Here is a 15,371-nt window from a genome sequence, read left to right on the forward strand (position 1 = left end):
AACAGAGAGACAAAATGAGGATATAGAAATATGTCCCAAATAAAGAATAGGACAAAACACAACAAGAGAGCTAAATGAAATGGAGATAGTAATATGCCTGCTAGAGAATTTTAAGTAATGGTCATAAAGATAGTCAATGGACTTCAAAAAAGAGTTGAGAACCTCAGTGAGAACAACAGCAAAGAGAAAACATAGAAAGGGTCAGAGATGAACTCAATAATTGAAATAAAAAATACACTAGAGGGAATAAACAGTACAGTAAAGGGAAGAACAATGGATTGGCAATCTGGAGGACAGAGTAATGAAAAACAATCAAGCTGAACAGGAGAAAGAAAAAAGAAAAAGAAAAAATAAACATAGATTAAGGATCCTCAATAATACCATTAAGTGTAATAACATTCAAATATAGGGATCCCAGAAGGATAAGATAGAGAAAAAGGGACAAAGAATGCATCTGAAGAAATAATAGTGGAAAACTTCTTGAATCTGGGGAAGGAAACAGAAACTCAGATATAGGAAGTACAGAAAACCCCCAACCCAAGGAGGTCCACACCAAGACACATAGTAATCATAATGGCAAAGTAGAGTGATAAAAGAGAATTTTAAAAGCAGTAAGAGAAAAGAAAATATATAATAATCTTAAAAGGTAACTATAGTTACTGCACCTTTACAAATAAATAGGTTAAGTCTCAGTGAAACTAAATAACTTGCCCAAAGGCACATAGCTAAATAATATGAGAAGCAGGATTCCTGCCGAACTTTGACTCCAATGTTCATCTAGGCTTCTACTCTACAACACAACCTTCTCAAGAAAGAAAAATCCTTTTTAGCCTTCTCCCCAAGAAATACAGACTATTTAGCTGTGTTGGTAATTTGAAAACAAGTAATTTGGGAGATTTTATATTGACAGTCTATTATGAGACTTACAAACCAGAGCCGACCATGCCTCCCCATAAAAACCAGAGTGAAACAGAAAAACAAATTTATAGCAAACATCTGTACTTTGAACTCTTTTCCTCTCTTTAGCCTAATAAATCTAAACAAATACTCTTCTGATATATGTTTTTGGAGTTTTACCCAAGCTTCAAATCCTACAAGTAAGCTATCAAATATCATCTTTCCGGTTCAGTCCTCTATCTTGTCCAAATATTCAACTGCTAACTAAATGTCTCCTAGCAGATACATCACAATGACAAGAATCCCAAGTAGCCATGGAACATACTAGATTCCTGGAAAACAAAACGGAACACAAACCTGTTACTCGACTTGTATTCTGTCGCAGTAAATGGTGTGCTGACAGCATTGAACCAGTCACCCAAGACGCCTCCTCCTCTAGTGCTTCTCATAACCAGACGTTAATCAGTCTTTATACAATCTCCTAAATCACCTTCAAATTCATCTCATACTCATTGGGTCTACAGTCTAAGGTCACATTCTTATCATTTCTACCTGTTTTATTTCAGGAACTTCTTTTCTAAATGTAGTATCCCTAACTTCATCTCTCATCAAATGCCTGCTCACACATCTGTGTAAGTAGATGTGTTCATGCACACACATAGATGAATCCCCCTAACTTACTCTCTTCTTTTTAGAGAAAGATTCAATCCTTCTTTTACAGAGTTTCCAGAGAACCTTTGTAAAATACCACAAATCATGTTATTCTAATACTTCAAATTCTTTAATGGCTCCTCACTCCCTACTAAATGAACTCTGAGCTTCTTAGAATTAATTATAAGCTCATGATCTTTCTTTCACTACCTCTTCACATAACTGATGTTGTGTTAGGTACTTATTCATCTACATAATATCTGAATGTCTACCATGAATCAGGCTCTGGATGATACGTAAGATAATGCTGATGGTCGCTGTGCAGTCCATGTCAACAAGGACAGTTCTTTGAATGTGTGATGTTGAGTTGTATTTTCTGTATCAGGCATGTGCTGTTCTTTCTACCTGGATTCTCTTCCCCATATTCTTCATTTAGCTAACTTTCATCCTTCTCTCCTTCAGGAATCCTTTGGTGACCTGCCCTTCTCTCTGATTTCACTGAATAAACTCTGCACATCTGTCAGTGTTTATGTTACTTAGTCTTCCTCACTTCCATTGGATACTTGGATGTAGGTACTATGTCGTAGGAGCCTCCAAAACCTAAAAGAGGAGAGCACCTATGATAAAGTAGGATTTCAATAAAAGTATGTTGAATGTTGCTGAACAAGACATACTTCATTCAGCTTATCCTATCACCTGGCAAATGTGGTAGACTGAGCACTTTTATTATTACTCCCAATTGGGCTTTCCTCAGTTTGAGTGGTACTTGCCAACCTCTTTAAGTTGGTCTATACTGCGGTCAGCCATTAACATTCTATTTTCTGATAATTATGTGATTCAGAGGAAAGAGTCTGACCATTTTCCCAGAGTAAAAGAACAGGTTATTTTTGGGGGCGGTGTGTGTGTGGACATTTTGTTGAAGAATGACATACATATAGAAAGGTGTGCTGATCTTATGCATATAGCTCAATGGTTTTTTACAAGTTAGTGACACCCAGATCAAGAAAGAAAACATTATTAACATTTCAGAAGCCCCCTCATGCATCTCCTTCCAGGTGCTACCCCTTACCAACAGTAAACATAATTTTTACCTCTAGCACCACAGATTATTTTTGCTTTTTGGTAGTTCATATAGTAGAATCATGTAGTATGTATTCTTCTATGACTTTTTTTTTTTTTTTTTTTTGGCTCAGCATTAAGTTACTGAGAGCCAGCCACAAAGATGGCATTATTTGCATGGTTCAAGTACTTGCCAAGTGATAGCAAGTGGGCATTACATAGCTGTGACCTATGTTCTGAGGCTATCATCTTCTACTATTAAAATAATTCCAAATAGCATAGAGACATCTGCCAAAAAATCCCTAATTATATGCTTTAAAAGATATTAAATCATCAATTCATTAATGGATCTCCATAGGGAGCAAGCTCTAATGTAAGGAAACTCCCCTAAACAGGCCTTTAGCCATATAAATGAAGCACCCTCAGTTTTGAGCTAGAGAGGACTATTCCTGCCTCTCTAATATGGACATACTTTCACCCTGCCTGAGGCTCAGAATACCCCATGCCAGGCTGCCCTCATGGCTGGAAGCCCTCCTAACCTGGCTTATGCTCTGATTTCCCACAATAAGCCATGATCCCTTGTGGCTACCCTCCTCACCCCCATCCAGTTGGTCTCCAATATCCCATGCTGGGCTGCATCTCATGTGGACATCTCTTTACTCAGCTTGGGCTCTGACCTCCAAAGCCCAGCTGTCAGTATTGCTCAGGAACAGGAAAAGAGAGAAGGGCTAGTGTACTAGTTTTCAACCTGGGACAATCTCTCCACCAGGAGACATCCGGCAATGTTTTGTTGATAATTTTTGTTGTTGATTGTTAAAGATTTTATTTATTTGTCAGAGAAAGAGAGAGAGCACAAGCAGAGGACGTGACAGGCACAGGGAGAAGCAGGCAGAAGCAGGCTCCCTGCTGAGCAAGGAGCCTGATGCATTACTTGATCCCATCACCCTGGGATCATGACCTAAGGCAGATGCTTAACTGACTGAGCCACCCAGGTATCCTCACATTTGGCAATGTTTGAAGACATTTTTGATTGTCACAGCTTGGGGGTGGGACAGTGTTGCTGGTATCTAGGCCAAAGATGTTGCTAAACATCTTGCACAGAACAGTTCCCCTGACCTCACACCACCATGCCCAGAAATAATAAATCATCTGCCCAAAATGTCAACAAGTGCTGAGACAAACTCTGGGCTAGCAGCACCTTTTAAAACCTAAAACATGGGTATCTTCTTACACAGCAATTCTAGAAATATGCTTTATGGAATAAACTCTTGCAAAAATGTCCGAAGATAAAAATGTTTACCTCAATATTGTTATAAATGAAAACAAAAGAATAAAAACAAACAAAATGACCCAAATTTCTACCAACAGAGGACCAGACATACAAATGTTGCTTGGCACACAGTAGGTATGAAAAATATTCATTAAGTAAATAAAAATATGAATGAATGGATAATATAGCCATAGTGAAATAATGTTCAGAAAAAGTAGGTCTACATTTAATGACATGGAATAAGGTCTACAATAAAAATTTAAAAATTAAATCATAGATATATAAAAGTAATGTAATCCTGTTTCTGTAAGATATATACATTAGTATCTATACTACAAATAAGTGGAGAAAAATACACTAAACTGTTATTAACAGATATCTCTGGGAGATAGAACTGTAAGGAAATTTTTATTTCTACATAATAAATGTCAAATTGCTTGGTATTTTTATAATATAAATGTTTTAGTTTTATATTCAGTTAATGATGAATATAATGATGGTTAATCTTATATGTATCAAGTTAAATGGGCCACAGTGTACCCAGATATTTGGTCAAACATTCTGGGTGTTTGTGTGTTTTTGGATAGATTAACATGTATACTAATAGACTGAGTAAAGCAGATTGCCCTCCATAATGTGGGTGGGCCTCATCCAATTAGTTGAAGGCCTGAATAAACAAAAAGCTGACCCTCCCTCATATAAGAGGGAATTCTGTCTGTTGGCCTTTAAACTGGAACAGCAAGCTTTTCCCTCTTGATGGCCTCTGAACAGAGACACTGGCTCTGCCAACTACCCAGCCTCCCTCCCTAATTATGTGAGTCAAATCTTTATTATCTCTTCATCTCTGCAGAACTCTAATATATTCAGGAAAAGTAAAGATCACATATTTTGGAAGAAACTCCAAGATGCCCATACTATATCTACTCTCTCCCTATTCCTTATAACAGAATACTAATTTATTCAGGGCAGCAGTATGCAGTTAAAAGATTTTCTAGTCTTCTTGTGCAGCTAGGTTCCATCATGTGGCTGAATTTTAGTAAAAATTTTAGTAAAAAAAATACTGCAAATTACTGGTAATAGAGTTCTTTTACCTTTACCTCTTTCTTTACTGCCACCTGTATGCCTTGAGCTCCTGAAGATCTCAAGTCACCTACAATAAAACTGTGATTTGTAATATTAAAAAAAAGAAACCCACAAGCTAAAGACAGAGTCATTTATACCAGCCCAAGTCACCAAACTGAGGCTTAATACCTAATTAAACTGAAGTTCCAATCTTTCCCCTAGAAATATAGTCTTGTCAGAAATTTCCTCATCAGAAAACAAATATAATCTATCACTTGGGTCCATTCCATCCCCCAAAGGAAGATGAGGTAATCCACCTACCTAGTAAGACCCTCTGCCCTTTCCCCTAAGGGAAGATGCCTAAGCCTGAAACAATTCTTTGCTTAATAACTTCTTGACCCACTCTCCTTCCTATAAACCTTCCATTCAGCACAACTCCTGGGATACTGTCTGATTCATGAACTGCTTAATAAAACCAGTTATATCTTCAAATTCAGTCTGCTGAATTTTGTTTTTTTTTAACAATAATAAAAAGATATTTGGTCTCTGTCTTTGTTTCTGGCACAGAATTCCTAAAATCCTTGGAATTTCTTGAGATGAGAAAGATAAAGCTATCTTTTATTATGATAACAAGGTGAATTTTGGAACACCTGTAGCTCATCTAAGGATAGGGGCTGGTCATTAGAGGAACCAACCATGTAATTAGAGGGTTGGAATGTTCAGTCTCACTCCCTCACCTCCTTTGAGAGGAGAGGGGCTGAAGGTTGAATCGATCACCAATGGCCACTGATTTAATCAGCCATACCCATGTAAAAAGTAAACCTAAAAACCCAAAATGGATAGAGTCTGGAGAGCTTCTGGATTGGTGAACACGTGGAACTGTAGTAAGAATGGAGCACTAAGAGAGCATAGAAACTCTCTACCCCTTTTCCCACATGACTTGCCCTAAGAATCTTTTCATTTGGTTGTTCCTAAGTTACGTAGTTTGTAATAAACCAGTAATCCAGAAAGTGGAATGTTTCTCTCAGTTCTGTGAGCTGCTCTAGCAAATTAATCAAACCCAAGCAGGGGGTTGTGGAAACCTCTGATTAACAATAGCTGGTCAGTAAGAAGTAAAAGTAACAATCTGGGCTTATGACTAGCTTCTGAGGGTAAGGAGTGAGGGAGGACTTAGCCCTTAACCTGTAGGATCTGATGCTATCTCTGGGGAGACAGTGTGAGAACTGTTTAACTATAGAACAACTACAGCTGGTATCCCTAGAGAACTGCTTGGTCACCACAGTCCCACACAGTCCCACACTCATACACATGGAATTGGCTAAAAGAACCTAAAGACTTACATAAGACAGAATGCTGAATAACAGAAAGAACCTCCGTCCCTTGTTACAGGGCCACATCGCCCTGAATGCTAGATATCCACACTTCTTTTAAGTGGAAAGAAATACAACTTTTTGTGTTTAAGCCACTGGTATTTTAGCTTCTTAAGACCACACATAGTACAATCTCATGGTGATATGGCCTTGCACAGTTATATATGTTTAAGATGTCACCTTACTTTGTAGTTACAGCATGGTGAAATGGATACATCTGTTAAACAACAGACTATGTAGCTAGGCACCAGAGAAAAACTTTTCACAGGGATAACGCATGTAAAGAATATGTTGGAACTAGATAAAGTATTACTTTTTTCATTTATGACAACACTCACTGAAAGTCATTGTAAACTTAATATAATTAAAACTAATACTTATAATTACGACCTGCCTATCAGAAAATAAGTAAGTCATTATCCTAATTGTAACTCTTAGGCAAAAAAGAAAAGCCTTTACTGGAATCATATTCATTGCAGCATTATTTATAATAGCCTAGATATGGAAGATGTGGAAACAACCTAAGTGACCACTGATGGATAAACGGTATGCATATACACACATACACACACACACACAAAATGGAGTATTATTCAATAAAAAAGAATGAAACTTTGCCATTTGGGTCAACATGGGTGTAGCTTGAAAGCATTATGCTAAGTGAAATAAGTCAGAGAGAGAAAGAAATACTATATGATCTCACTTATATGTGGAATTAAAACAAAAACAAAAGAAGCTCACATACAGAGAACAGATTGGTGGTTGCCAGGGATGGGGAGTGGGCAAAACGGATGAAGGCAGATCTAAAGGTACGAACTTCTAGTTATAAAATAAATCATGAGGATGCAATGTACAGTACGATGACTGTAGTTAATAATATTGTGTTCATACCTTGTTTTATCGTGCTTCGCAGATACTACATTTTTTTTTTTTTTTACAAATTGAAGATCTGTGGCAACCCTACATCGAGCAAGTCTTCTGGTGCTATCTTTCCAACTGCGTTTGTTCACTTTGTGTCTCTGTGTGACACTTTGGTAATTCTGGCATTATTTCAAACTTTCTCATTATTATTATATTTGTTATGGTGATCTGTGAACAGTGATCTTTCATATTACTGTTGTAATTGTTTTTGGACACCATGAACTACACCCACACAAGATGGCAAACTTATATGTGTTCTGACTGCTCCACAGACTGCCTCTCTCCTTCTCCTCAGGTCTCCCTATTCCCTGAGATAAAATAATATTGGAATCAGGGAAATTAAGAGCCCTACAATGGCTTCTAAGAGCTCAAGTGAAAGGAAGAGTCACATGTCTCTCACTTTAAATCAAAACCTAGAAATAATTAAGCCTAGTGAGGAAGGCATATTGAAAGCTGAGACAGGCCAAAAGCTAAGCCTCCTGTGCCAGAGTTAACCAGCTTGTGAATGCAAAGAAAAGTTCCTGAAGGAAATTAAAAGTGCTAGTCCAGTGACCATATGAATGATGAGAAGGCAAAACAGCCTCATTGGTGATATGAACAAAATCTTAGTGTTTTAGATAAAAGATCAAACCGGCTGCAACATTCCCTTAAGCCAAAGCCTAATCCCAAGGAAGACCCTCACTCTTCTATTCTAAGAGGGCTGAGAAAGGTGAGGAAGCTGCAGAAAAGTCTGAAGCCAGCAGAGGTTGGTTCATGAGGTTTAGGGAGAGAAGCTGTCTCCTTAGCCTCAAAGTAAAAGTGAAGTAGCAAGTGCTGATGTAAAAGCTATAGAAAGTTAGCCAGAAGATGTAGCTGGGATATAAATGAAGGTGGCTACACTAAACAACAGATTTGCAATGTAGATGAAACAGTCTTCTATTGGAAGAAGGTGCCACCTAGGACTTTCATAGTAGAGAGGAGGCAATGCTTGGCTTCAAAGCTTCAAAGGACAGGCTGACTCTTTTGCTAGGGGCTAATGTAGCTAGTGACTTGAAGTTGAAGCTAACACTCATTTACCAATATGAGAATCCCAGGGCCCTGAATAATGCTAGCTCTACTCTGCCTGTGCTCTGTAAATGGAACAACAAAGCCTGGATGACAGCTCATTTGTTTACAACATGGTTTACTGGATATTTTAAGGCCACTGTTGAAACCTACTGCTCAGGGGAAAAAAATATTCCTCAGGAAAAAAAAAAGAAGAAAGAAAAAAAGATTCCGTTTAAAATATTACTGCTCACTGAAAAGGCACCTGGTCACCTAAGAGTTCTGATGGAGATGTACACTGAGATTAATGAATGTTGTTTTCATGGCTGCTAACATAACATCTATTCTGCAGTCTATAGATCAAAGAATAATTTCAATTCTCAAATTTTTAAAAAAGACTTTATTTATTTAATTGACAGAGAGAGAGCACAAGAGCAAGTGCACAAGCACAAGCAGGGGGAGAGGCAGGTAGAGAGAGAAGAAGCAGGCTCCCACTGATCAAGGAGCCTGATGTGGGACTCAATCCCAGGACCTGAACTAAAGGCAGATGTTTAACCCACTGAGCCACCCAGGCACCCCCAATTTTCAAATCTTATTATTTAAGAAATTCATTTTATAGGGCTACCACTGCCACGGTTAGTGATTCTTCTGATGGATCCAGGTAAAGTTAATGGAAATCTTCTGGAAAGAAGGTGCCATTAAAAACATCATGATTCAAAACAAATAAACAAACAAAAACAAATAAAAACCATCATGATTCACAGGAAAAGGTCAAAATATCAACCTGAACAGGAATTTAGAAGTCATGGATTCCAACCCTTATGGATGATGCCTTTGAGGGATTCAAGACTTCAGGGGGGGAAGTAACTACAAAAGTAACTACAAAAGTGGTGGAAACAGTGGGAGACCTAGAATCAGAAGTGGAGCCTGAAGATAGAACTCAATTACTACAATCTCAGGATAAAACTTGAACAATGAGGAGCAAAGAAAGACAGAATCTACTGGTGAAGAAGCTGTGAGGATTGTGGAAATGACAAAAGAGGATTTAGAATATGACATAAGCTTACTTACTAAAGCCAGCAACAGGGTATGGGTGGATGGACTCCAATTTTTAAAGAGGCTCCACCATGGTTAAAATGCTATCAGCTATCATTGCACGCTGCAAAGAAATTGTTTGTGAAAGGAAAAGTAAAATAGACACAGCAAACTTCATTGTTGTTTAAGAAACTGCCACAGACAGCATAACCTTGAGCAACCACCACTCTGATCAGTCAGCAGCCATCAGTATTCACGCAAGTCTGCCAACCCCACTAACAAAAAGATGAGGAGTCACTAAAGCTCAGGTGATGGTTAGCATTTCAGCAATAAAGTGTTTTAAAATTAAGGTTTGTATCTATATCTGTATCTTTAGACAGAATGCTACTGTATACTTGATAGATGACAGTAGAGTGTAAAGAAGACTTTTATATGCAGTAGGAAACCAAAAAATTCATTTCGCTTTCTTAATTGTGGTATTTGCTTTATTAACGTGGTAGTCTGGAACTAGCCCACCTATATTTGAAAGTTACTAAGAGAGTAGGTCTTAAAAGTCCTCATCACAAGAAAAAATAATTTTTTTGTAACTATGTATGGTAATGGATGTTAATTAGACAGTGTGATCATTTTATAATAATATACAAATATTAAATCACTCTGCTATACACCTGAAAGTAATATACTGTCATATGTCAATTACACCTTAATAAGCATTTTTAAAAAAGAAAAATACAGGTTCTTGTTGACTAGAAAGCAATTGCAAGGTCTATGAACACTTTCTTCATTTAAGCAAAAGCCTAAATGGATCTCTTACACGTGGATGGGGGAAACTTGGCAATAATAATATTTATATATAAAAAAGCCACACTTACATCAGGAGGCAAAGGGAACTACTATAAGATTTCTAAAGGACTCTTTTCAAGAACTATTTCAACCTATCTTAGACTCTGCAATACAGGATATGTAGAGACGAAGTCTTGATCCTTTTCCTCCAGCTTAGCTATGCTCCTGTAGCTTTATGGACTTAGGGTTCAAGGCATGCTTATCATTCACTGCTCTAAAAACTTACACAGCCAATCTGACCACACTGGGCTTAAAGAGGAAGAAAGTCACAGAATAAGGGAAAATAAGAATAGTGTAGAATTGGTATATAGGGGAAGAAGAAATCAGCAAGGATCAGATGTAAGAAAAATAAAAGACACAAGGAAAGGAGGAGAGACAAGGAAAATGGAAAAAAAAGAATAAGAGATTAAGAAAAATATTTTGTCATCCATTCTTAAGGTTTATTGTAAACTTATTATTTGGGAACTCTGAATATACTTCCCACAGAATTAATGCTGTAAACGGTAGATAAGATTCAGGGATCAGCCCCATAAAGGCCTGTGTAAACCATTACGTGCCTAACATATTGATGAACTATTTCTTCCAGATCATCCTTTATGATGGGAAAGGAAGGGGTTTCTCTCCCTAGTTTCAGTGGGCTCATTTTATTGGGTTCTTTCAGAGTGCGCATTTTGCTTTTCAGCAGCACCCATGTGCTAACAGAAGGAGCACCTTCCCAGTGGGCTGGACCCTTACCCCCAGGCAGTTTCAGACTAGAATGTGACCTGCTACACGCCCCAAACCCCAAAAGGAGCTTGCAGTGACTTCTGAGGCTAGGCACCTCCCTGTGGAAAGCGTCACGCAGCTGTCCAGAGGGCAGATTTCCAGCAGTTCCACTGGACCACTGTGACCAGTGACCACTGCCACTCTCCAATAAGTTCAGAATCTCAGGCCTGAGAGGACATGGCCTCAGGGTGGGGGCTGCTCTGTGCATCTTCTGCTTCTGTATTCTTCATAGAGCTCTCTTTACCCTCTTCATTCCTCTAATAATTCTTTATGTTACACTTTCTCTGGTGAAATTACTGTGTGGTTTCTGTCTCCTGATTGGACTCTGATATCATAAGATTTTACCAGGAAGACAACAGCAGCAAAAAAAGCAGAAAAAAAGTCAATAAATATACAGCATGAAATATACTCAGATTCACTAGTCAACAAAGAAGAGATGGAATCTGAAACAGTGCCATTCCTAGGTATATACGCCACAGAAATTCTAGCACATCTCTATAGGACATGCTATAAAAATGTTTATTACCGCAATGTTTTAATAGCAAAAAATTGTAAACAACTTAAGTGTCCAAAGAGGAAAACGAACTGTGGTATATTCATACAATGTATTACTGCTACTATATAAGGTAAAAACAAATGGCTGGAGTTATATGTATCAGCACAGATAAATCTCACAATCCTAACCTGAACCTGAAGCCAAACTGCAGAAAAACACAGAAATGGCATTTCTATGAAGTTGAAACAAGCAAAAAAAAAAAAGCCTATGGAAATAATAATCTAAAAAAATGTATGCAAATGAGTAACAAATTAAGCAGGACGGTTATTTCTGGATTGAAGAAAGGGGCCTGGGAGGGGTCATGTTTAATTTGTCAAGCTAAGTGATGGGGAGTACTCATTCTCGGTTATGTTACCTAGCTTTTTGTATATAATTGAGACATTTCATAATAAAATCAATAGTTACTGATAAAACAGTTCTCAGAAGGTGGGTGATAAAATAAAAACATTAGTTATGAAAAGAAGGTTTTTAAAAAAGATTTATCTATTTTTCTATTTTATTTATTCGATAAAGATTTATCTGTTTATTATCTATTTATCTATTTATTTTAAAGATGTATCTATTTACAGATTTATCTATTTATTTATATAATATATAAATAAAGATTATCTGTCTATATGAGAGAGAGCAAGCGAGCACAAATAGGGGGAAGCAGCACGCAAAGGGAGAAGCAGGCTCCCCCATTTAGCAGAGAGCCCCAGGTGGGGCTTGATCCGGGACCCTGGAATCATGACCTGAGCAGAAGGTAGACGCTTAACCGACTGAGCCACCCAGGTGCCCCTGAAAAGAAAGTTTCATTGGTAAACGAAATGAAAGGTAGTAAATTGGGATCTAGATATCAAAATATTACCTTCCATTTGAATACCTGAAGACTTGCTTATTCACTGCACAAGAAGCTATAATCTGGAAGAATAATGTAGGACAAAAATAATTACACAGTCTTTAACCTAATCCTCATTTAGCTTGGTTACAATGTTATAATTGCAGAACTGGGTTCATACTCAGCAATCACATAAAATTCTATCTTAGGAAAGAAATACCTATACCTCAAAATATACCTAGGCTCACATTTGAAGTAACAATTACACTAGGAATACTAAATTATGTCTAGGCAAGAGCTTCTGTGGATAATAGTACCACTCACCAAAATTTAAACCTATTTCTTAGAGATGAGAAACTCTGGACAATATAATTATATCCTAAATATTGTTTGCTTCTTTTAATTCAGGGAACAAGGGCAAATGGGTTTTAGAACCTGTGTCATTTCTTAGTTCTACATTATTGTAAGTGTAAAGTTTAATAAGCAATTTACAGTCCTTGTAGTAGTTTGCTAGGGCTGCCTTAACAGAAGACCATATTCTGGGAGGTTTAAACAAGAGAAATTTATTTTTCTCACAGCTCTGGAGGCTAGAAGTTCAAGATTACAGGGCTGGTAGGTTTGGCCTCTCTCCTTGGCTTGTAGATGGCCACCTCCTCACTACAGCCTCACAGCCTTTTCTTTGTGCACATGCATCCCTCGCGTCCACGTTTCCTCTTCTTATGACACCAGTCGCAGTGGATTAGTGCCTTCTCTAATGGCCTCTTTTTAACTTAATCATCTCTTTAAAGGCCCTGTCTCCACACACAGTCACATTCTGAGGTAGCGGTGACAAAGGCTTTACCATATGAGTCTGTGGGGAGGACAAAATTCAGCCCCTAAAAGTCCTCAAACATTTTTATTACATGGTCCTTTCAGGCTTTCTCATTACATTTTCATCCTTTTGACACATTTTAATTCACAGAAGTCATATTTTAGATGGTGTTAGCAAAAACTTTAAATCATTGGCCCTCTTGTTCTTAACTCTCCAAGTTTAATATTCAAGTGGTTCCAGGCAACGCAGAATTTTACATGCTTAGAGAAAAGTTCTCTAGTTTCCTGGCTAGTTAAAAAAATGTTTGATATAATCTGCATGGATATGGGAGGAACATCTATACCAAAAATGAAGCCTATAACACAAAAACAGACTTTTAAATTTTTAATGTTAAATTTAGCTTAATGGAGATAATTAATTCAATACTGACTAAAATAAAAAGAATAGAAATTAACATAGTTGGAACTTTTAGAATCAGCAAAGTGGCTTTAAACTTATTTTCTCATCTCTTTCTGTATCATACATGTTTCCACAGTTTTATCCTTGGTTCTCTTAAACTTGGCTGATTATCGGAATCCCTTGAGGAATTAAATTAAAAAATGGATTTTTCAGATTCCTTGCCGCACACTTAGAATCATAGTCTTCTAGAGATAGGGTCCAGAAATATGTATTTTCTAAAAGTTCTTCAGGTTATTATTGTGAAGCAAAATGCTCAGAAGTGACCATTAGTTTACAATCAACTTAGATTAGTAATTACCAGAAATATTTTGAGCATATTTTCATACATACTTATTTCTAAATTATGCATATGTATTACTATTCTACATACATTAGAAAACATTCAAAAATAGAAAATTTGTAGGGCTGAAACAGAAAGGAAATATAAATTCAAACATGTTCATTATAATATCTCCAATAGAGTGTTTGCAGACCCATTTTAGAGACCTTGGCTTATGTTATGAGGATCTTTTCATCTTTAATTGCAACACTATTTTCTTCTGAGCTCTAGACCTATATATCCAATTGCCCGGGGATGATTCCATCTGGATGTGCAACAGGCACCTTAAATGCAATCAAAATACACTAGTATTTAGCTTCCTTCTGCCACCCCAAGGTGAACGTGGCAGAGAAACCTGTTCTTCCTCCATAATCCACCAAAGTTAAAAACATTATGGATAAGCTGGACTTACGCTCCCCTTACTCATATTGCATTGATAGTCCCTTCTACTTCCTTAATATCTTCTTCCAACCCTCCAATATCCATTCAAAGAGTGTTGCCCTAGACCCTGTATTTCCCTTGTAACATAGCAGTAACTCCTTTACTAGTCTCCCTGAGTATTATAATCACATTTCCAGATTTCCATTTATCTTCCACACTGCTGCCAAACTCATAGTTTAAAATGCAAATCTGATCAAGCATTTTCCTCATTTTATACCTTCCAGTGTTTCATTCTCACAGCATAATTTAAAATTTCCAGTATGAAAAGGCCTGATCTAGTCCTTGCCTATCTATATCCAGTTTTCTTCTTCTACCCTTTCTACCTTATTCCCAGTGCTCCTACCAAACAGAAAGTCTTGAGTCCTCTGAATACAAGAGTCCTCCTTCAAGACTCTAGGCTTCAAAATGCCTAGGTGGCTCAGACAGCTCTTGATTTCATGATCCCAGGGTCCTGGGTTGGATCCTCACCTGAGCCCCCATCCCTACTCAGTAGGGGAGTCTGCTTGAGGATTCTCTCTCTCCCTCACCTGCCCTCTGCCCCACCCACAGCTCTTCAGTACACACACACACACACACATATACACACATATGTATCTCTCTAAAATAAACTAAAAAAAAAAAAAAAAAAAAAGTTAGAAAAAAAAGATTCCAGGCCTCTAGCCATGCCATTCCCTCTGCCAATAACACTCTTAAAGATCCTAGTCAAGTATTTCTTTGGAAAGTTTTTGTAAACTTGAGGTAGAGATGATCCCTCTCTTATGTAACCTAACAGACACTAGATGAGTATTTATAGAATGAAAGTAATAAAATGTGACCTAAGTTAAAAAGCATTGAAAGAAAAGAATTCACATTACAAAAAAAAAAAAAAATTCACATCACAAAAGAGAAGCACATAGTTTAGGAAGTTGGCAAATAAATGTTAATCTGTCAAAGCAGTTTTCTCTTCAGGTGGGCTTACTAGCTTCAGGTGAGTTAACTAGCTACAAATAAAATATAACCATTTCAGAATGTAAGCTCTAAACTGGGTCAAAATCAAACGAAAGTTAAAATCTTTTGTAAAAAAGGAACG

At 37.3% G+C, this 15,371-nt stretch overlaps 1 protein-coding gene across 4 annotated transcripts in view; it reads right to left on the bottom strand.

Annotated features, from left to right (window-relative positions):
* The window catches only part of DDHD1 (DDHD domain containing 1), an 83,225-nt gene that overhangs the window by 55,273 nt on the left and 12,581 nt on the right, over positions 1-15,371 (bottom strand). The window lies entirely within an intron of this gene.

The sequence above is a fragment of the Mustela putorius genome, unplaced genomic scaffold (genome assembly GCF_011764305.1).
Source record: "Mustela putorius furo isolate JIRA1106 unplaced genomic scaffold, ASM1176430v1.1 tig00000129_pilon_pilon_pilon, whole genome shotgun sequence".
In the NCBI taxonomy this organism is placed as follows: domain Eukaryota; kingdom Metazoa; phylum Chordata; class Mammalia; order Carnivora; family Mustelidae; genus Mustela; species Mustela putorius.